General features: G+C 33.4%; 1 long non-coding RNA gene across 1 annotated transcript; it reads right to left on the reverse strand.

The window, feature by feature from the left end:
- Nucleotides 1-10,782: 10,782 nt before the first annotated feature.
- Nucleotides 10,783-21,449, reverse strand: LOC127855661 (uncharacterized). The gene is made up of 2 exons (XR_008037627.1): nucleotides 21,218-21,449; nucleotides 10,783-10,857 (listed from the first exon to the last, which is right to left on the reverse strand). It is a non-coding gene; the product is annotated as an uncharacterized LOC127855661 (long non-coding RNA).
- Between the last annotated feature and the right edge of the window lie 1,944 nt (nucleotides 21,450-23,393).

Below are 23,393 nucleotides of genomic sequence, written 5' to 3' on the forward strand. Positions count from 1 at the left end.
TATCTCTCACACCTTGGGAAACAGCGTATCATATTTGACCTTCTGAATACAGATCACTGTGGATATTTTCTGAATACACATCACATCCAAACATTGATACACATAAATCTCATTCTTCGAGACATCAATACACGCTTTATGTAAATCACATCATATATAATACCGTCTTTTACTGTTTTTTTTCAGAAGAAGAATGACTTGAATATTCATGACAGCGCAAACAAACTAAATCATTATACTCATCTTTATAACTTAGTGCTTTCTCTGAAGTCTGAAGTGGCGGTCTGTTCTGCAGTTCCTGGATGACTGGACTTGCTAGAAGTGGGCTGTTGTGGGACGAAGCCTCGTTGGACATATGGGCAGTCTCTAACCACGTGTCCTTTTAGGCGGCAAGCGAAGCACGGTCCGAGGACGAAGGCAAGTTGCTGTCGTTGGAGAAAACCTTCTTGATAACGTCTTGACAGCCTCTCTGCTGATATAATACTAATATTCTTAAACTACAAATGAGTATAATAAATACAATTCATAGCGCCTTTCATAAAATCATCGTTTCATAAAAGTATTGACTGCTTAAACAAACAAAACTAATCGTAATATCATCAAATTAATTTTATTATACATGTTAATGTATAAATGGGTTAACATCAAGACATGCTCATTAAAAACTTATGTGCACATCTTTAAACAAATCAGTAGGAATCCTTAATAAATACACACCACATCTATACATTGATACACATAAATCTCACATTTTCAGACAACAGCGTGTCGTATCCGAATATTTCAATACAGATCACCGTGGATCTTTACTGCAAACGCTTCACATCCAAACAATCATACACATATATTTCAAAATTTGAGACAACAGCATCATATTTGAACATCTGAATACAGATCACTGTGGATCTTTTCTGAATACACATCACATCCAAACATTAATTCACATTATTCTCATTCTTTGAGACAACAATACAAGCTTTATGTATGTCACAGCAAATGTTATACCGTCTTTTACTGTTTTTTCAGATTAAGAATGACTTGAATATTCATGACAGGGCAAACATACAAAATCATTATACTCATCTCTATAACTTAGTGCTTGCTCTGACATCTAAAGTGGCTTTCTGTGGTGCAGTTCTTAGGTAACTGAACCTGCTAGAAGTGCGCTGTTGTGGGACGAAGCCTCGTTGGACGTTTGGGCAGTTTGTAACCACGTGTTCTGTGAGGCGGCAAGCGAAGCACGATCCGAGGACGACCGGAAGTCGCTGTTGTTGTAGAAAACCTTCTTGATAACGTCTTGACGCAGCATATCCGCTGAAATAATACTAATATTCTAAAACTAAAAATGATTATAATAATTACTGTTACAAATATATTGAACCACAACGTGAGTTGTCTCCTGTAAGCGGACCTCGAATGACACTATATCCGCCAAAACTCACGAAAATCCCGTGCATTAGTAAACACGCATGTTTATTGAACTGTTACGAAAAGAATAGCAATGAACAATATGTATTAATGTTAAAGTTTCGAGTTGTAAAAACAGACTAAAACACGCAAACCTTTTGATATTTTTTTTAATCACAAGATCATTTTTTACACAATATTTATTAAAGGAACGTACATGTAGACAAAAGCATTTGCAGCTGTATTTACAATGTTTAACCTAATATGCACATGTGAAATGAAAACGTGGATAAATATTTTTATATCACTTCTATCCATGCTTTTATTTGAACAGTTTATGTGAATAAATGTATTAATATCACTAAAACTAATATGTATCTTAGAAGTCAGCATGTATTTTTACAATTTACAATATTATTTAGGCATTTAACTATTACAGAAAGTAACAGTGTATACATTTCATTTATGCATTTAACTCAAAATATATATTAAACATTTACTTGTTTATCAATACACAAAGTAACAATAAACTTAAAACAGTACATGTATTATAAGTGTGCACGTCAACAAATGACTAGTTACAACGCATACAAAACAAATATGTATATTTAGAGTGTGAATGTAAATATAATTATTGTAAAAATGTCACAACAATCAATATTTGTAAATATAAACAATTGATTTGTAACAATATATCAACAATCAATATTGGTCAATAATCTAAAATAAGCGATAACCTACACATTTATATTTTGTCTAATCACTAATTATATATGTCTTGAACGCACTATGTATGTTAAAAATGTACTTGCCAATAATCATTATGATAGCAATATACCTAATATGTTTATTTAAAATATACATATAAATAAATGTATTAATGGCACTTATATGACTGAACAATACTTAATATTGACCGAGTTGTGCACTAAATTTTCAAACATAGAATAATTTGTGTAAACGTGTTTTTTAATCACATTATAGCAAGTTATGTTATTTAAAATGTAATACACATCTGATGCCTAACCTATAATTTTGCCTTTCGACAGTAGGTAGTTGACACATCAGACATCGGTGTATTTCTCTTTTCCTGATATGAATCAACATCTTTGTCAAGTTATTAAAGACCGATCCTTTAACGACTGTCGCATATTCTCGTATTGTTTAAAGAAAATATTTAAGGAAAGGCATACTTGGACAACAATCGTACTAAAACTGATGTATACTTATATGTTTATTTAAAAAAATACTATGTTTATCTCAAGTAGTTAAGGAAGTACTAAACAATAGATTAAGCATACGTGCATGTACAACAAGTTTAATATTATTGTCATCAACTCACCAATTATTTACAAATTAAGTACAATAAGATGTCTTGAAAACTATCGATTTAACATATTAGCCCAAACGCATATTTCATACCATGAATATGTTTATTCACCTTTTTGAGATAGTATATAAATGGACAAGCACGTACTTACATATCATTTATTATAACCCCATTCTTTATGAGTATTTAAATATGTACAGTTAAAGTAAAGGGGCTAAACAACAAAGGAAAACGTATCAAAATGTTCAAATGGTTAAAAGAAAAGAAATATAATATATGCCTACTACAGGAAAGTCATTAGACGGACACTGTCATTCAAAAAGTAAAACGCGAATGGGATGGTGATATGTGTCTTGTTCTGCGAAAACTGGACATAATGCATGTGCGTAAAGTGTCGTCCCAGATTAGCCTGTGCAGTTCGCACAGGCTGATCAGGGACGACACTTTCCGTTTTAACTAGATTTTCGGTAAAAATGGACTTCTTTTAAACGAAAAATACCATTAAAGCGGAAAGTGTCGTCCATGATTAGCCTGTGCGGACTACACGGGCTTATCTGGGACGACACTTTGCACACATGCATTAAGCCCAATTTTCACACAACAAGACACATATTTAGCTCAGTGTATATCACACAAACAAACAAGGAATCACACTTCTAATAAAAAATAACTCAAATATAAAGGTCAGCAACTTTAATGACATAATAATTGGAAGCATAGCGAGCCTCGACAAACACGAAACACAAATAACATTTATTAATGTTTACGGTCCTAACTAAGATGAAAGTAAATTTTATAAAACATTGCATACCTTCATTAATGACAATTCAGATAAAAATATAATAATTTGCGGAGACTTCAATCCCGTAATCAATCCAATATTATACAAGAAAAACAGCAACTAAAATACATATCTGAAAAATAGGTCCTTTTTGAACGATATAATTGAAAATTGTAACTTGTTAGATGTTTGGCGTACATTAAAGGGGCCGTCCAACAGATTTGGGCACGTATTAAAGCTCGTCATCAACTGCTTTAAATGCTTTATATTGATAAATTTAAACATTCAAACTAAAAATCTCCAGTAAAAAATAAGAATACAATTTAAATAAAGAAGAAAAAACATTAACCTCCACAGGGCTCGAACCACTGATCCCAAGAGTCATGGAAGATTGGAGTAAAATGTCTCCCGACTTTACCACTCCACCATCCACGCTCACGTCAAATGCGGAGGTATTTTTTTAGCTATATAAGCAATCCTCGTAGTTCCCCATAATCGATTCGGTCCAACGACGCTTTAATCTGTTGGACAGTCCCTTTAAATCCATCCGAGCGCAAATTTACATGGCATTCAAACACCAAACCAATTGTATATTGCAGGCTAGACTACTTCCTTATATCAGATTCACTTTGCAATGTAATCGACAACTGTTGCATCAAACCACGTTTCGTGACCGATCATTTCCTTGTTGCTCTAAAACGAATAAATAATATGTGCTATATATTTTATTCTGAAATCGAAAATGTTTGTACAGTCGAATTCGCCATGCATGTAGGATGTGAATCTAAATTTAGTTTTACGGATCATTTTAATTTCCTGCAACGATATCTATTCATACGACACACGATCACTAACTCCGATCCTAATATAAAGACGAATGCTTCGATTATTTTAGGAAAATATGTACGAAATATCTTCGTCACTATCGGCTCGGGGCGCTAATTTGTCTTTGCTGCATTTTATGAAATTCGTCTTCAATGTATAATTTTTTTTTGCCTATTTTGTATTTTTGTAACATATTTTTATCAATAATTACAATTTAACACATATCACAATCGTGCATATCCACTTTAACATTGACCTGTATATTTGTTCGTGTGCATATACAAACACTTGATATGTTAAACAGACTTACAACTTTAAATGGCATTTTGTGTAAAAAAATACAGTTTTGCGGAATTCATCACTGCTTATCGCAAAACGAGGAACGCCCAAGTGTTGCGATTTTGGCTGCTTTGCAATAAGAGGTTAATTAAAATTGAAAGATATTGCTGATTAAGTGGTGGATTAAAGTCCTAGTCCACCGACAATTATTCGATCCATTTAAATTAATACTGTTTAGATGTGATTTCTGTCCAGATTCTTAACCAATACTACTTCGAAACTGCTTCAAATGTACGGAATGTTGAACTATCCATCTTCGCTAGGTAATATGTAGCAATTATAATCATTTATAAAGAGATTTTGATATGCATGCAGAGGTAGTTCAATTTGCACCATGTCCGTTTTTTTCATTTGAATACATGTATAATAATTCTTCAAGGTTGTTATTCGATGTTAAAAAAATGTCGTCAATCTAAACGCAAATTAACATGACATTTATATTGTTTTCAACTGATTCAACGTACACATTAAACGTTCGATCGTTCATGAGACATAATACACACCAACACGCACATACCTTTGAGAATTATAGATATAATACTATGTATTTTAAATATTAAGTTCATTGTCCTTCTGTGGTTAATTTATATCTTTGTTTTGAGCAATTATCGATGTTTAGTCTTCAGACCGCCTTTACTCAAATGTTTAAGGGTAAATCGTATTTTTATAAAGATTAAATAAATTCATAGATATACACTAATTGTTCTAAAATTATGTCGTTGTATCATTCTTGAAGTGTCATAATGTTTATTTTAAATTTTCTTATGAATTTATTGACTGAACACACGGCTGTACGCATATGTTTTACGTCAATGTTACTAATGACAATGTGCATGCTGATCCCAAATGTAATCAATTACAATCAACTGGTCTATAATAGTCAATATTCACCGGCATTTGCATAACAAAGGAAAAGAAATGTATCACGTTCAGCGTCGTTCTGAAATTCGTTTCGTTATGTGATGTCTTAAATAGTAACAGTAAGATTATCTAGAAACTGGTCTATTTTTATTATATTAATAAAAAGTATATATGCCATTTACAGTATTATGTTGTGTGTTCATGTCATTCTTGGTTAAAATGAATAAATAAATTACATAGAGAAATAAGAATATACATGTTAAAGTTTTATTCATTAATGTATAACACAGCAACACCATGTACACATGTATAAAAGCATATGCATCATTTTAAACCGACATATCATAAATTATTAAATTTAACTGCTTCATGATTCAAAAGCTAAACAGCATATAGACGGCTATAATCTAAATAAATACGTATTAAATGATTGTGTAAGTCTTCTCATAAAAAATCTTTACAAAAACACTCAGTTAAACATAGCAGGCGCAGGAAATTCAGTAGTACTTAAAGTAAAATTAGTCATGAAATATGCATGAAGTTCCACGCTTAACTAACGGTTCTGTAGATGAGTATAAATTTGATTTTAGTTGGCGTTGCTTTATGCTTATTTTTTTTTAATTTTTTTTTTTGCTTAATCAAACTTTATTGTTGGTGGATAAAAATATTTATCCCATTTTCAACGCGACATTGACGGTATAACACCTTATGGAATATACTAGCCTGTATTCAACACTGTGGGATATACCTGTCACGTGCACGGACTACTTTTTACTTTATCACTGAATGATTTTTCATAATTAATAAAGTCGAGAAAACTTTAGCTTCAAAATTATACGACGTTCATCCTTTAAATCTAGTCATATGACATAATATTTCGCCATCCGTATAATGAATTAGCTGAATGATGGCGTCATAAAATGACACTTTTTGCATCATTTCCCCCCCCCCCCCAAAATTGACGATTTATTATAAACGCGACTTATTTCACATGTACATGTACTGTATATCGACAAACGGTATTTGAATTGCCAATTAATCACATTTTCCTTATTTCGTGAAATGTGCATTGTTTATAATCCATGCATATACTTTTGACATTAAAGAATGTACAACAAGCCATACAAATATCGCACAATTCATAAATAATCTGCAATATTTGCTATCCTTTTTAATTCACGTAAATCATAGAACTGTGTAAAGTATAAGATGGTAAAAATAGCACCACACTGGAATTCGGAACGTCCCATTTTGTACACGGGTATTATCCACTGATTTATCTGTTGTGTAATGGAATGTTTTCCATTCTTTGTGTATTTATATATTTAATTATTTTCTTGTACACAATAAGGGCATTTATCATAGACAAATAACATTGTGCAAGTTTAAACATAATTATGTTTGTATGCAGAAATCTGCAAATGCATCCTAGTTTACCAACGGCTATTATTTGATAAACTGCTCCGGTTCATTTTAACAGCAGTAATGTACATAGAGTACATAGTGTAGCGTGTGACGAATCAGAAAGTTTATCGAGTTCATAAATTCATTTGAAAATAGTGATAGGATGGCATGAGGGTCTTTATTTAACTATGCTAAAATAATTATTAAAGACCCTAGATGCAAAATCGCCAATTATTGAGTTAAATGGATTATTAGATGGATTTTAAAGGATAAGTAAAGGTAAGATACTAGTGTGAACGTGTTTTGGTTTTTGTTTGTACTTTTGTCGTTCCCTGTTCTCGGGGAAATGATTTTAACATGGGGCCATTAATGCATTGGATCACGCACGGCATACCCATAACATTATATAAAAAACACGTTCTACGCGTCCTTAAATTCGTCGTCCGAAGTCGGAAAACGTATTGCACTGCATATTAAGTCAAATAAAGTGTCAGTCGCTGCAATTTTCTGTTTACTCGTCGATAGTGTACATGTTGAATCTATGTTGACATCGACATCATTTTGTCAGGAGCAATCGCCGCCATATTGGATTTTGATCATTTTCTTTCGAAAATAAAATAAATTATAGTAAAGTAAAATCTTCTTTTCGCGGTCGTAATGTGTTACAATTCGCATGTTGCGTAAACTTGAATCGAGGCATATGGTGATATTTTTGCTAGTTTTACAGTTTGTGTGTGAATTTTTTAAGACTATTTTGCGTACCAGAACAAATACATTTATATCACTACGCATGGTTACATTCGTTAGATTTTAAGCGATTTTTAAGAATGAATTAAACTAATTGTTAGGCTAAGGTTATTAGTTTTAGTTATGTTAAATGTCACGTTGAAAAAAAATCAAATGGGATAAATAGAATACTAGGATAAGCGTTGATTACAGAGAAGTTTATGTTGCTCGGCTCGAACACCGAAAGCGCTCGCCAAGGCTCGCGCTCCCGGCGTTCTAAGCCTCGCAACATAAACTTCTCTGTATTCAACGCTAACCTAGTATTCTCTATGTGTGAACAGTCAGAATATGCACTGTTAAAAAACATGTCTGTATGGCTAAGAATTGTATTTTTGATATGGGAAATAATGTAAATACATCCCTATTATATTTATGGCAAAAGAGGACGATTAATAAATAAAACAGTAAATGTTTTTTTTTAATTATGCATACAATTGATAATTGGCTCGATTCTCTTACTAAATACAATATAATGCAATTAATTAATTTAACGCCATGTAATAAAGTAAGCATCATCGATGATTGATATTTGTATCAATCATCCTCTTATATGTTGAAAACACTCTTCAACAGCAATCCTTTAAAATCCTTGTTGTAATAATTATAATTACTTCTTACTGTGAAAATAAAGAACCAGACAAAGTTAATTAGAATCCTTGATGATTAAGCACTTATGATGATGCAATTTTCACCATAATATCCCTCTCGGACTCGAACAAAATCTTTATAGTTGCCAGTAAAACTCGAATATCTAGCTCGGATGACCTTCACACAACCAACGGGCAGGTTCTGCGGTTATCCCGTTGAAAGCGTCCACGTATCAACACCCAATTAAATATAGTATCATATTAAATAATTATTTTATGTTATTGTCCATTTTTAAGGATGCAATCGCCACTGTTCTGTCCGTAAATAAGTTTCCAAACTTGATTGTTTAAGTTTAGACATATTTATGAAAAGTTTACAAACAAAATGCTATAGATAATGCATTATTAATTTTCTTAACCAGGCACACATACAAATAAACTTGAAAACATGTTCAGATTCAACAACAAAAACAAACCAGTATCGAGCTTGTACAGTATTTATGGACCATGCCACACAAAAAACTTCTCTTCTTCAAGGTCTACAATGCGACAAATCCCGCAAACGCGCCAATAAGATTGGGTGTCGATTGTCCAGCTTGTCTGGGACAGGCTGTCATGAAGATAGCATCGCTGCCACATGAAGGATTTTTGTTGACTATCTAGCAGTAGTTTATTTAACAGCTCCTTTGCTTTGTCAGAAGTAAGGTGGTCCATTATATCTTAGAAAAGTCATGTCTGCATTTAAACAAAAATGCAATAAATGTTTTGAACAGAAAGATCATAATTATCTCATACTTTGTAATGACAATTACAAATAGAAAAAAAACTTATTTTCCATGAAATCATGTGTTAATTTATATTCATAGAAGCTTTGTGTAGCGTGCAATTTCATTACAAACCGGAAAAACCTGTATACATTATATACAGGAAATATATTCGTTGTATATAAATACTTTTTTTTTTTAATTTATAATAAAAGCTTTGTGTAGCGTGCAATTTCATTATAAACCTAAACAAGTGCAAGAGTGTTATGTTTAATTCAAACTTTCGCCGTTGTTGCCTTGCTCAGAAGCAAAACATAACTTTCTTTCACTTCTGCTTCGAAGCCTTTCCCCCTTACTGTCCTTCTTCCTATTTTACCACCTCGTGCTTTGCCGTCCCCGTGTGTGTATTTCAGAGTTTATTTACACCCCTACCCCCTGCGTCTTCACGAATGCATGTGTGTGCGGACCTGTTTTTGCCAGTCCCAGGAACTCACTTCCTTTGTCATATGCTAGAAGCCACTGGCTTAAAAGATTTATCGCCAGCAGGTGTTCAAGTTGAAGAATCCTGTTTATATACTCAGAATTCGTTTTTGGCAAACATTAATGCATTGAAATGTTTGTCTTTCTCTTCCCATTCAAAATAATTTTCCAAGCCAAATATTGACGTCTCTTTTTCCATGCAAGCACATACAGTATGAATATCCTACAGCATTGTCCACACATTGTTTCAATAATTCTCAAATTAAATCAACTGATACAAAATGTGCAGCTACATAAGCATACATCTTCTGTTTGTTGTGATAAAGTGTTATTCCAATGATTTTCATGGAAGAACACTTCTTTGCGAACTTCTTGGCTTAATTGTGGCTGTATCATATTTAAAAAGCGAATGTATACTTGTGTTACTTTTTATGGCCAATTTAAATGTATTTAACTGTAGTTCTCTGGTTGGATTATCTTTTTGTGTTATCTTTTACATTCAGGGTTTTACAATCTTGAGGAGATTCATTACATTCAAAGCACGTTTTAAGTGGCCCAGCATTATTCAAGAAACACTTAAATGAATATGTACATGCCAAATTACCTCATCAAGACACATAAATTAATAATTTAACTGACAATCCATTTTGGAGAATGAAATACAAGTTTATGATAACAAAACGAGTTTATGGCTTTTTAAATGGAGCCCTTAGGTTTGGCCAGGATACAAAAGTGTCGATCACGCTGTTACAGCGGATTTGACAACAATGGTACAATGTTTTCGTACACAGAAGGAACGCTTAGCGTGATTGAATGCGACAGGAAAACGGTAGAAACCGTCGCATCTCTACTGAATAATTATTATATTAACCCCATCACGTGTAAGTGACTTGAAATAACTTTGCAGGATAACACATTACAATGTAAAACACTTTGAGGCCTTATTGTTTCACATGAGATTTTCTACTTTTTAAAATATCAGTTCTGGTGGCTTATATAAGAAGCAGAACTAATGGTTTTGATAACTTAAAACAGGTAAACTCAATGATTATTTCTGAGAAGGTTTGTAACATCTACCTATGGGTTCAGATGGAGTTGTTATTCCAAGTTAACTGATGACAACCGATGACTCGAAACGACTGACTCCAGACAGCCACGGACCTCATTCTTTCATCATCAGCACTGCCTGTTCATGTGAGCTAACCACAACGACGCAAGTTTCCCTTTAGTAAAATATTTTATTTTTGTCCTTAAAATATACATATATAACAACCCACACTAAAACATGAAAACCTGAAGCCCGATATGGTGTGACATAAAGGCAGATTTTAAGTCATTGAAATACAACACAATCTGCTTGCTGGTATAAATTAATTGTATGAAATTGTTTGACCTAGTTTTGTAAACAACATGTCATATCAACAAAGTAAAACTAATACTAATTGTTAGTTTAATAAACAAGAGTGCCAAACTGTCACAAGATACGCCCGTTTGAAGATTTTGGACAACTTGATAACTTTACCATGACCCATATTTGAACTTGACCTACATATCATCTAGACACAACTTCTGACCAAATTTGGTGAATATCAGATGAAAACTACTTCAATTAGAGAGCGGACACCATGCTAAATGCTTGACATGCACTTAGTGACCTCGTGATCTATTTTTTGACCCGGCATGACCCATATTTGAACTTGATCTAGATATTGTCTAGACACAACTTCTGACCACATTTGGTGAAGATTGGATAAAAATTACTTCAGTTAGAGAGCGGACACCATGCTAAATGCTTGAAACGCACTAAGTGACCCGGTGACCTAGTTTTTTACCCTGCATGACCCATATTCAAGCTTGACCTATATATTGTCTAGATACAACTTCTGACCAAGTATGGTGATTATCGGATGAAAACTACTTCTATTACAGAGCGGACAACATGTTAAATGCTTTTTGACCCGGTATAACCCATATTCGAACTTGACCTATATATTGTCCAGATACAACTTCTGACCAAATTTTGGTGAAGATCGGATAAATACTACTTGAATTAGAGAGCGGAAACCTTGCTAAATGCTTGAAATGCAATAAGTGACCCTGTGACCTAGTTTTTGACCCGGCATAACCCATATTCGAACTTGACCTAGATATTGTCTAGATAAAACTTCTGACCAAGTTTGGTGAAGATCGGATGAAAACTATTTGAATTAGAGAGCGGAAACTGCTGTTGACAATGCCCGCCCGCCCCCCACATGCCCGCCAGCCCGCCGCCAAGGTGAAACTATAATACCTCCCTTTTTTTAAAACGGGCGTATAAATAGTAACAGAATCCGTGTGTTGATTAATAATGGTTTAAATTAAAAAAGAGATGTGTTTGTCAGAAACACAATGCCCCTTCCTGCGCCGCTTTGATTTTTTTTCCTTTGGCAGGTACATATAATTCTCTCCCTTAAAAGCTTTTTACTTTCCTTGGATTTGTTTTTTTGACCTTTGACCTTGAAGGATGTCCCTGATTTTGCCCTTTCACCACTCAAAATGTGCAGCTCCATGAGATACACATGCATGCCGAATATCAAGTTGTTATCTGAAGCGACATAGAAGTTATGAGCATTTTTCGAAACATAAACGCAAAGTGTGACGGACAAACGGACAGACAATCCGATCACGATGTGCCCACCTTCGGGGGCATAAGAATATATTATTAAATTCAAATGGTTTCAATACACAATGAAGGTCCTGAACATAATTGACTTTTTAAGTGAAAAAATTGTTTTAATTGTATATGTTCTTTTATAGTCAATATATATTAAATGTCACAAGTAGAAAGCATTATAACTTGAGATTTAACATATATTTTTACAAACATAAGCATGTTTTTTTGTATAATAATTGAATAACAAAGCGGGCTACCTTAATATGTGTGGTAACTTGTTTTGTTTTTTAAAGTTTAACAAACATATTCGTAATTTTTCTTTTATATCAAGCAATATACTAAATCCAACATTTCTTGTTGATAAATCTTAGAAGAACCATAAGTACATGTAGCAGATGGATTTCATCTCAAACAAAAGACAATAACAGTAGCTTACATATTCAACTTTATAATGAATATTGATGAAAACAACAACAAACATGTATAATCACATTTTTTTTAAACCAATATCACCAATACAAAACAAAATATAGAAATTGTGTATAAATATGATACAGGAAATATATTCGTTGTATATAAATACTTTATAATTGATTGTTAATTTGCGCTGTATTACCAAGCTAGAACATAAATACATCTGTATTACTATAATTTTGGATTTCATAAACAAATATTTGAAAATAGAACACTAGTATGATAGCCGGGAAAGATCCAGTGCAAAATATCAAGAACTGTCCAAATGAAGCATGTTAAGTAATTTAATTTTAACAAAGGAGCAAGTAAAATATTTCTGACTTTATGGAATCTCATGCATTCAAGACTTTTACTGAAACTTAAAGGAATATAATGATTACAGGCCCTGCTCCTTTTTGGTTACTTTTTCAGTCTCTCTCTGGGCTCTTTAAAGCAGAAATGTTCATCTCTTGAAATGTCTAATGCATATATTGAGGTTTGAACAGGAAACACTTGTACCTAATCAAGGCATACATTATACATTAAGCAGAAACAACAATTCCACACTTAACTGTTTGTATTAGTTTTGAAAATTAAGAGTAAGAAATACTTGTAATTTTGAGTTGTTAATAAAGATGTAAACAAGAGCTTACGATGTGCACAAATTTAAGCCATATGGCATTGTTCTAGATCTTTCCCAATAACAAAGGCATACATAAGTAAAAGATGAACATATATAAACGTACAGAGAATGCATTAAAACATTTTTTTACTAATAGAAATGTGATTGTGATTTTCTAAAAGAGATCAACCAACTTTTGTTTTACTATTACTATTATTGTATGCAAATGATTAACATAAATTGCACAAAATGAAAATAAATTAACAATGAGTCATATAAACTGATCCCCCAAACAACATGTTTTGACATAGACTAATTCACTATATTTTATCCTGTAGAAATAGGAAAAGCCATAATTTGCTTCAAACTTGTCACATTTAACATTCCCTTTTTACTATCATATATATAAGGTCTTTCAAGTTAAAATTTTTAGTGAAATACAAAATCAATAACTTACTATGAAAATAAAGAAACGGACAAAGTTAATTAGAATCCTTGATGATTAAGCACTTATGATGATGCAATTTTCACCATGATATCCCTCTCGGACTCGAACAAAACCTTTATAGTTGCCAGTAAAACTCGAATATCTAGCTCGGATGACCTTCACACAACCAACGGGCAGGTTCTGCGGTTATCCCGTTGAAGGCGTCCAAGTATCAACACCCAATTAAATATAGTATCATATTATATTATTATTATTTTATGTTATTGTCCATTTTTAAGGATGCAATCGCCACTGTTCTGTCACTTAATGAGTTTCCAAACTTGATTGTTTAAGTTTATACATATTTATGAAAAGTTTACAAACAAAATGCTATAGATAATGCATTATTAATTTTCTTAACCAGTCACACATACAAATAAACTTTAAAACATGTTCAGATTCAACAACAAAATCAAACCAGTATCGAGCTTGTACAGTATTTATGGACCATGCCACACAAAAAACTTTTCTTCTTCAAGGTCTACGATGCGACAAATCCTGCAAACGCGCCAATAAGATTGGGTGTGGATTGTCCAGCTTGTCTGGAACAGGCTGTCATGAAGATAGCATCGCTGCCACATGAAGGATTTTTGTTGACTGTCTGGCAGTAGTTTATTTAACAGCTCCTTTGCTTTGTCAGAAGTAAGGTGGTCCATTATATCTTAGAAAAGTCATGTCTGCATTAAAATAAAAAAATGCAATAAATGTTTTGAACAGTAAGATCATAATTATCTCATACATTGTAATGACAATTACAAATAGAAAAACTTATTTTCCATGAAATCATGTGTTAATTAATAGTCATAGAAGCTTTGTGTAGCGTGCAATTTCATATAAAACCGGAAAAACCTGTATACATTATATACAGGAAATATATTCGTTGTATATAAATACTTTATAATTGATTGTTAATTTGCGCTGTATTACCAAGCTAGAACATAAATACTTCTCTATTACTATAATTTTGGATTTCATAAATAAATATTTGAAAATAGAACACTAGTATGATAGCCGGGAAAGATCTAGTGCAAAATATCAAGAACTGTCCAAATGAAGCATGTTAAGTAATTTTATTTTAACAAAGGAGCAAGTAAAATACTTCTTACTTTATGGAATTTCATGCATTCAAGACTTTTACTGAAACTTAAAGGAATATAATGATTACAGGCCCTGCTCCTTTTTGGTTCCTTTTTCAGTCTCTCTCTGGGCTCTTTAAAGCAGAAATGTTCATCTCTTGAAATGTCTAATGCATATATTGAGGTTTGAACAGGAAACACTTGTACCTAATCAATGCATACATTATACATTAAGCAGAAACAACAATTCCACACTTAACTGTTTGTATTAGTTTTAAAATTAAGAGTAAGAAAAACTTGTAATTTTGAGTTGTTAATAAGATGTAAACAACAGCTTACGATGTGCACAAATTTAAGCCATAGGGCATTGTTCTAGATCTTTCCCAATAACAAAGGCATACATAAGTAAAAGATGAACATATATAAACGTATTATTGTATGCAAATGATTAACACATAAATTGCAAAAAATGAAAATAAATTAACAATGAGTCATATAAACTGATCCCCCAAACAACATGTTTTGACATAGACTAATTCACTTTATTTTATCCTGTAGAAATAGGAAAAGCCATAATTTACTTCAAACTTGTCACATTTAACATTCCCTTTTTACTATCATATATATAAGGTCTTTCAAGTTGAAATTTTTAGTGAGATACAAAAACAATAACACAATTTTGGGACTTTATATTCTATAGTGGAAAAACAGAAAAAGGGTCTAAATCCTGTCAAAACACGTTTGAGCCTCAATTTCTTTTTAAACATTTACCTATAAATTAAGGTAATTCAACTGTGAATTTTCGAGAGATGAGTTCAAAATAAAAGCTTTAAAATGTGAAAAACAGACCGAGGGTAAACATTCTGTCAAAATTGTCACAGCCAAAATTTCTGTTTTTAAGACCCTCTACACATGAAGGTCATTGTAACTGTTAAAAGAGCGAGCGAATTCACTTGGGAGTTAAAGAAAAGTTGAAAAGACAAGCTTCAACACCTAGGTATGGATGCACGGACAGACAGGACTGTCAAGTGCAATTATTAATGCCTCACAATATGTGGGGGGCATAAAAAGAAACAAAATTGAATTGTATTAATTCTAAAAAGGTTAACATTGTGAGATTCTTTCAGAGAAAATAAGATTTCATTTCTGTTTCATTTCAAGCATTTATCACTATTAAAATACAAATAGTTCTCAGTACACAACAAAAACCAAATGCTAGTTTATTTGAACAAATACCATGATTGTCAGAATTGTGTATCAGTCTAATTGTCAATTTTAGAAATGTCTTCTAATGTTCTTGCTAGTTTGCAAGCTAAGCTATACATTATTACTTGCCAAATTCATCTACCAATTGCTATTAAATCGATATTATAAATGTACTAACGCTATCAAAACTTATAAACTAACAAATTATATAAAATAATGAATAAAATGGCTGCATTTAATGCAGCCTTCTGAAACATGTGTTACAACCAAAACCCTAAAGCATCGAATGAGCCGGTCTTTGGGAATAGTTGACTTAATGCATGTTTGTAAGTGTGGTCCCAGAATAGCCTGTGCAGTTTGCACAAGAAAATCAGGGTCGACACTTTCCACTCTTATTAATTTTTGTGAACATGAAGTTTCTTCAACACAAAAATCCATAATAAGTGGAAAGTGTTGCCCTGCTTGGCCTGTGCACACTAAACAGGATTATCTGGGATGATACTTTACATGCATTTAGCTCACTTTTGCAAGTGATGGGCTTATATTCAATGTTTGATAAATCTTAAATAATATTCAAATAACAACACAATTTTAAGAAATGATTGGTTGGTATCAATTAAAATAGATGTAGAAAAATACGTCAACTCATCTATAAGCTAGATGGCAAATTCCATTATATATTAAAATGCTGAACCATAAATGTCTGGCTATATTAGAGCTGTGTCATAGGAAAATTGGTCTAACACCATATCCAGCATGTGTTGCTCCAGACCACCATGAACAGTCTGGTCAGGAGCTACTCTGTATAGTCCGCCAAGGTTTTGTAGTCTCATAAAAGGACCAGGTATCTCCTTACTCGACTGCGTAGGCTGGTCTGGAGCTACGCTGGCACCTTTTTTGCTTTAGACCCATTTTCTAATGATGTGACTCATTTTCTAGAGACATAGCTATTTACACTAAGCACCAAAAGCACTTCCCACTATACTGGGGTAACCAAAAATCACTTTTTGAATTGTTAAATATATATGACAACTGTTACTGATCAGCCTTTTTAACTATCAAAATAACAAATGCTTAGGTAAATGTCTGAAAAAAGAAAACCTTACATGACATGACCCTCCGAAGACACACACATTTTTACAGACCGACAAAAAATGATTTAAAAAAAATCTTCCATAATGACCAAAGGTTCTCAAAACACTTTCGTCTTTTAATAAATCCATTTAATGTTGGGTTTTAAAGATTATTACTTCACAACACTAATACCAAAGTACTGGTGTACTTAATATTTGAATAAGTCTAAAAGTAGGTCGATGTTAGGTCATAATGAGGTCAGGTAATGTGAGTGTGCTGTGTGTTGAACTCAAGTATCAAAGCTTTTACGGATGTATAATTGATGTTAAGCAAACATTTAATTTGGGATCACTAGAATTAAGAACTAAAGTAAAAATAGTCATAAAATATGCATGAAGTTCCACGCTTAACTAACGGTTCTGTAGATGAGTATAAATTTGATTTTAGTTGGCGTTGCTTTATGCTTATTTTATTTTTTTGCTTAATCAAACTCAATTGTTGGTGGATAAAAATATGTGTGAACAGTCAGAATATCCACTGTTAAAAAACATGGACCTGTACGGCTAAGAATTATACTTTTTATGTGGGAAATAATGTCTCTATAATCCCTATAATATTTATGGCAAAAGAGGACGAATAATAAATAAAACAGTAAATGTTTTTTTTTTTAAATTATGCATACAAATGATAATTGGCTCGATTCTCTTACTAAATACAATATAATGCAATAAATTAACTTAACGCCATGTAATAAAGTAAGCATCATCGATGATTGATATTTGTATCAATCATCCTCTTATATGTTGAAAACACTTTTCAACAGCAATCCTTAAAAATCCTTGTAGTAATAATTGTAATTACTACTTACTGTGAAAATAAAGAACCGGACAAAGTTAATTAGAATCCTTGATGATTAAGCACTTATGATGATGCAATTTTCACCATGATATCCCTCTCGGACTCGACCAAAACCTTTATAGTTGCCAGTAAAACTCGAATATCTAGCTCGGGTGGCCTTTACACAACCAACGGGCAGGTTCTGCGGTTATCCCGTTGGAGGCGTCCAAGTATCAACACCCAATTAAATATAGTATCATATTATATTATTATTATTTTATGTTATTATCAATTTTTAAGGATGCAATCGCCACTGTTCTGACCCTAAATGAGTTTCCAAACTTGATTGTTTAAGTTTAGACATATTTATGAAAAGTTTACAAACAAAATGCTAAAGATAATGCATTATTAATTTTCTTAACCAGGCACACATACACATAAACTTGAAAACGTGTTCAGATTCAACAACAAAAACAAACCAGTATCTAGCTTGTACAGTATTTATGGACCATGCCACACAAAGACTTCTCTTCTTCAAGGTCTACGGTGCGACAAATCCCGCAAACACGCAAATTAGATTGGGTGTGGATTGTCGAGCTTGTCTGGGACAGGCTGTCATGAAGATAGCATCGCTGCCACATGAAGGATTTTTGTTTGCTGTCTGGCAGTAGTTTTTTTAACAGCCACCTTTGCTTTGTCAGAAGTAAGGTGGTCCATCATTTCTAAGAAAAGTCATGTCTGCATTAAAACAAACATGCAATAAATGTTTTGAACAGTAAGATCATAATTATCTCATACATTGTAATGACAATTACAAATAGAAAAACGTATTTTCCATGAAATCATGTGTTAATTAATATTCATAGAAGCTTTGTGTAGCGTGCAATTTCATTAAAAACCTAAACAAGTGCCAGGGTGTTATGTTTAATTCTAACATTCGTTGTTGTTGCCTTGCTCAGAAGCAAAACATACCTTTCTTTCACTTCTGTTCGAAGCCTTTCCCTCTTACTGTCCTGCTCCCTATTTTACCACCTCGTGCTTGGCCGTCCCCGTGTGTGTATTTCAGAGTTTATTTACACACCTCCCCCCCCCTGCGTCTTCACGAATGCATGTGTGTGCGGACCTGTTTGTGCGAGTCCCAGGAACTCACTTCGTTTGTCATATGCTAGAAGCCAATGGCTTAAAAGATTTATCACCAGCAGGTGTTGAAGTTGAAGAATCCTGTTTATATACTTAAAATTCGTTTTTGGCAAACATTAATGCATTGAAATGTTTGTCTTTCTCTTCCCATTCAAAATAATTTTCGAAGTCAAATATTAACGTCTCTATGCAAGCACATAAAGTATGAATATCCTACAACATTGTCCACACATTGTTTCAATAATTCTCAAATTAAAACAACTGATACAAAATGTGCAGCTACGTAAGCAAACCTCTTCTGTTTGTTGTGATAAAGTGTTATTCCAATGATTTTCTTGGAAGAACACTTCTTTGCGAACTTCTTGGCTTAATTGTGGCTGTATCATATTTAAAAAGCGAATGTATACTTGTGTTACTTTTTATGGCCAATTTAAATGTAATTAATTATAGTTCTCTGGTTGGATTATCTCTTTGTGTAATTTTTACATTCATTCAAAGCACGTTTTAAGTGGCCCAGCATTATTATGGCCCCCCTTCGAAGAAGAGGGGGTATATTGCTTTGCACATGTTGGTCTGTCGGTCGGTCCGTCCATCAGGTGGTTTCCGGATGATAACTCAAGAGCGCTTGGGGCTAGGATCATGAAACTTCATAGGTACACTGATCATGACTCGCAGATGACCCCTATTGATTTTGAGGTTACTAGATTAAAGGTCACGGTGACCCGAAATAGTAAAATGGTTTCCGGATGATAACTCAAGAACGCTTAGGCCTAGGATCATGAAACTTGATAGGTAAATTGATCATGACTCGCAGTTGACCCCTATTGATTTTCAGGTCACTTGGTCAAAGGTCAAGGTCACAGTGACCTGAAATAGTAAAATGGTTTCCGGATGATAACTCAAGAACGCTTATGCCTAGGATCATGAAACTTGATATGTAGATTGATAATGACTCGCAGATGACCCCTAGTGATTTTCAGGTCACTAGGTCAAAGGTCAAGGTCACGGTGACCCGAAATAGTAAAATGGTTTACGGATGATAACTCAAGAACGCTTATGCCTAGGGTCATGATACTTCAAAGGTACATTGATCATGACTCGCAGATGACCACTATCGATTGTGAGGTCAAAGATCAAGTTCACGGTGACCCGAAATAGTAAAATGGTTTCCTGATGATAACTGAAGAACGCTTATTCCCAGGATCATGAAACTTGATAGGTAGATTGATCATGACTGGCAGATGACCCCTATTGATTTTCAGGTCACTAGGTCAAAGGTCAAGGTCACGGTGACCCGAAATAGTAAAATGGTTTCCGGACGATAACTCAAGAATGCTTATGGCTAGGATCATGAAACTTCATAGGTACATTGATCATGACTGGGCCCATATGGGGGGCATGCATGTTTTACAAACAGCCCTTGTTCAAGAAACACTTAAATGGATATGTACATGCCAAATTACCTCATCGAGACACATAAATTAATAAAAGTTTATGATTACAAAACGAGTTTATGGCTTTTTAAATGGAGCCATTAGGTTTGGTCAGGATACAAAAGTGTCGATCACGCTGTTACAGCGATTTGACAACAATGGTACAATGTTTTCGTACACAGAAGGAACGCTTAGCGTGATTGAATGCGACAGGAAAACGGTAGAAACTGTCGCATCTCTACTGAATAATTATTATATTAACCCCATCACGTGTAAGTGACTTGAAATAACTTTGGAGGATAACACATTACAATGTTAAACACTTTGAGGCCTTATTGTTTCACATGAGATTTTCTACTCTTTAAAATATCAGTTCTGGTGGCCTATATAAGAAGCAGAACTAATGGTTTTGATAACTTAAAACAGGTAAACTCAATGATTATTTCTGAGAAGGTTTGTAACATCTACCTATGGGTTCAGATGGAGTTGTTATTCCAAGTTGATGACAACCGATGACTCGAAACGACAGACTCCAGACAGCCACGGATCTCATTCTTTCATCATCAGCACTGCCTGTTCATGTGAGCTGACCACAACGACGCAAGTTTCCCTTTAGTAAAATATTTTATTTTTGTCCTTAAAATATACATATATAACAACCCACACTAAAACATGTAGCCCGATATGGTGTGACATAAAGGCAGATTTTAAGTCATTGAAATACAACACAATCTGCTTGCTGGTATAAATTAATTGGATGAAATTGTTTGACCTAGTTTTGTAAACAACATGTCATATCAACAAAGTAAACTAATACTAATTGTTAGTTTAATAACTAAACAAGAGTGCCAAACTGTCACAAGATACGCCCGTTTGAAGATTTTGGACAACTTGATAACTTTACCATGACCCATATTTGTACTTGACCTACATATCATCTATACACAACTTCAGACCAAATTTGGTGAAGATCTAATGAAAACTACTTCAATTAGAGAGCGGACACCATGCTAAATGGCTGAAATGCACTAAGTGATCTCGTGATCTATTTTTTGACCCGGCATGACCCATATTTGAAATTGACCTAGATATTGTCTAGACACAACGTCTGACCAAATTTGGTGAAGATTGGATGAAAACTACTTCAGTTAGAGAGCGGACACCATGCTAAATGTTTGAAACGCACTAAGTGACCCGGTGACCTAGTTTTTGACCCTGCATGACCCATATTCGAACTTGGCCTAGATATTGTCTAGATACAACTTCTGACCAAGTATAGTGATTATCAGATGAAAACTACTTCTATTACAGAGCGGACACCATGTTAAATGCTTGAAATTCACTAAGTGACCCTGTGACCTAGTTTTTGATCCGGCATGACCCATATATTGTCCAGATACAACTTCTGACAAAGTTTGGTGATCAGAAGATCGGATAAAAATTACTTCAATTAGAGACCGGAAACCATGCTAAATTCTTGAAATGCAATAAGTGACCCTGTGACCTAGTTTTTGACCCGGCATAACCCATATTCGAACTTGACCTAGATATTGTCTAGATAAAACTTCTGACTAAGTTTGGTGAAGATCGAATGAAAACTATTTGAATTAGAGAGCGGAAACTGCTGTGGACAATGCCCGCCCGCCTGGCGCCAAGGTGAAACTATAATACGTCCCTTTCTTTAAAACGGGCGTATAAAAAGTAACATAATCCGTGTGCTGATTAATAATGGTTTAAATTAAAAAAGAGATGTGTTTGTCAGAAACACAATGCCACCTACTGCGCCGCTTTGAATTTTTTTTTCATTTGGCAGGTACAGATAATTATCTCCCTTAAAAGCTTTTAACTTCCCTTGGATTTGTTTTTTTGACCTTTGACCTTGAAGGATGTCCCTGACATTGACCTTTCACCACTCAAAATGTGCAGCTCCATGAGATACACATTCATGCTGAATATCAAGTTGCTATCTGAAGCGACATAGAAGTTATGAGCATTTTTCGAAACATAAATGCAAAGTGTGACGGACAAACGGACAGACAGACAGACTATCCGATCACTATGTGCCCACCTTCGAGGGCATAAGAATATATTATTAAATTCAAATGGTTTAAATACACAATGAAGGTCCTGAACATAATTGACTTTTAAAGTGACAAAAATTGTTTTAATTGTATATGTTCTTTTATAGTCAATATATATTTATTGTCACAAGTAGAAAGCATAATAACTTGAAATTTAACATATATTTTACAAACATAAGCATGTTTTTTTTATAATAATTAAATAACAAAGCGGGCTATCTTAATATGTGTGGTAACTTGTTTTGTTTTTTAAAGTTAAACAAACATATTTGTAATTTTTCTTTTATATCAAACAATATACAAAAATCCAACATTACTTGTTGATAAATCTTAGAAGTACCATAAGTACATGTAGCAGATGGATTTCATCTCAAACAAAAGACAATAACAGTAGCTTACATATTCAACTTTATAATGAATATTGATGCAAACAACAACAAACATGTATAATCACATTTTTTAAACCAATATAACCAATACAAAACAAAATATAGAAATTGTGTAAAAATATGATACAGGAAATATATTCGTTGTATATAAATACTTTATAATTGATTGTTAATTTGCGCTGTATTACCAAGCTAGAACATAAATACATCTGAATTACTATAATTTTGGATTTCATAAATAAATATTTGAAAATAGAACACTAGTATGATAGCCGGGAAAGATCCAGTGCAAAATATCAAGAACTGTCCAAATGAAGCATGTTAAGTACTTTAATTCTAACAAAGGAGCAAGTAAAATACTTCTGACTTATGGAATCT

This window comes from Dreissena polymorpha, chromosome 13 (genome assembly GCF_020536995.1).
Source record: "Dreissena polymorpha isolate Duluth1 chromosome 13, UMN_Dpol_1.0, whole genome shotgun sequence".
NCBI classification, from domain to species: Eukaryota; Metazoa; Mollusca; class Bivalvia; order Myida; family Dreissenidae; genus Dreissena; species Dreissena polymorpha.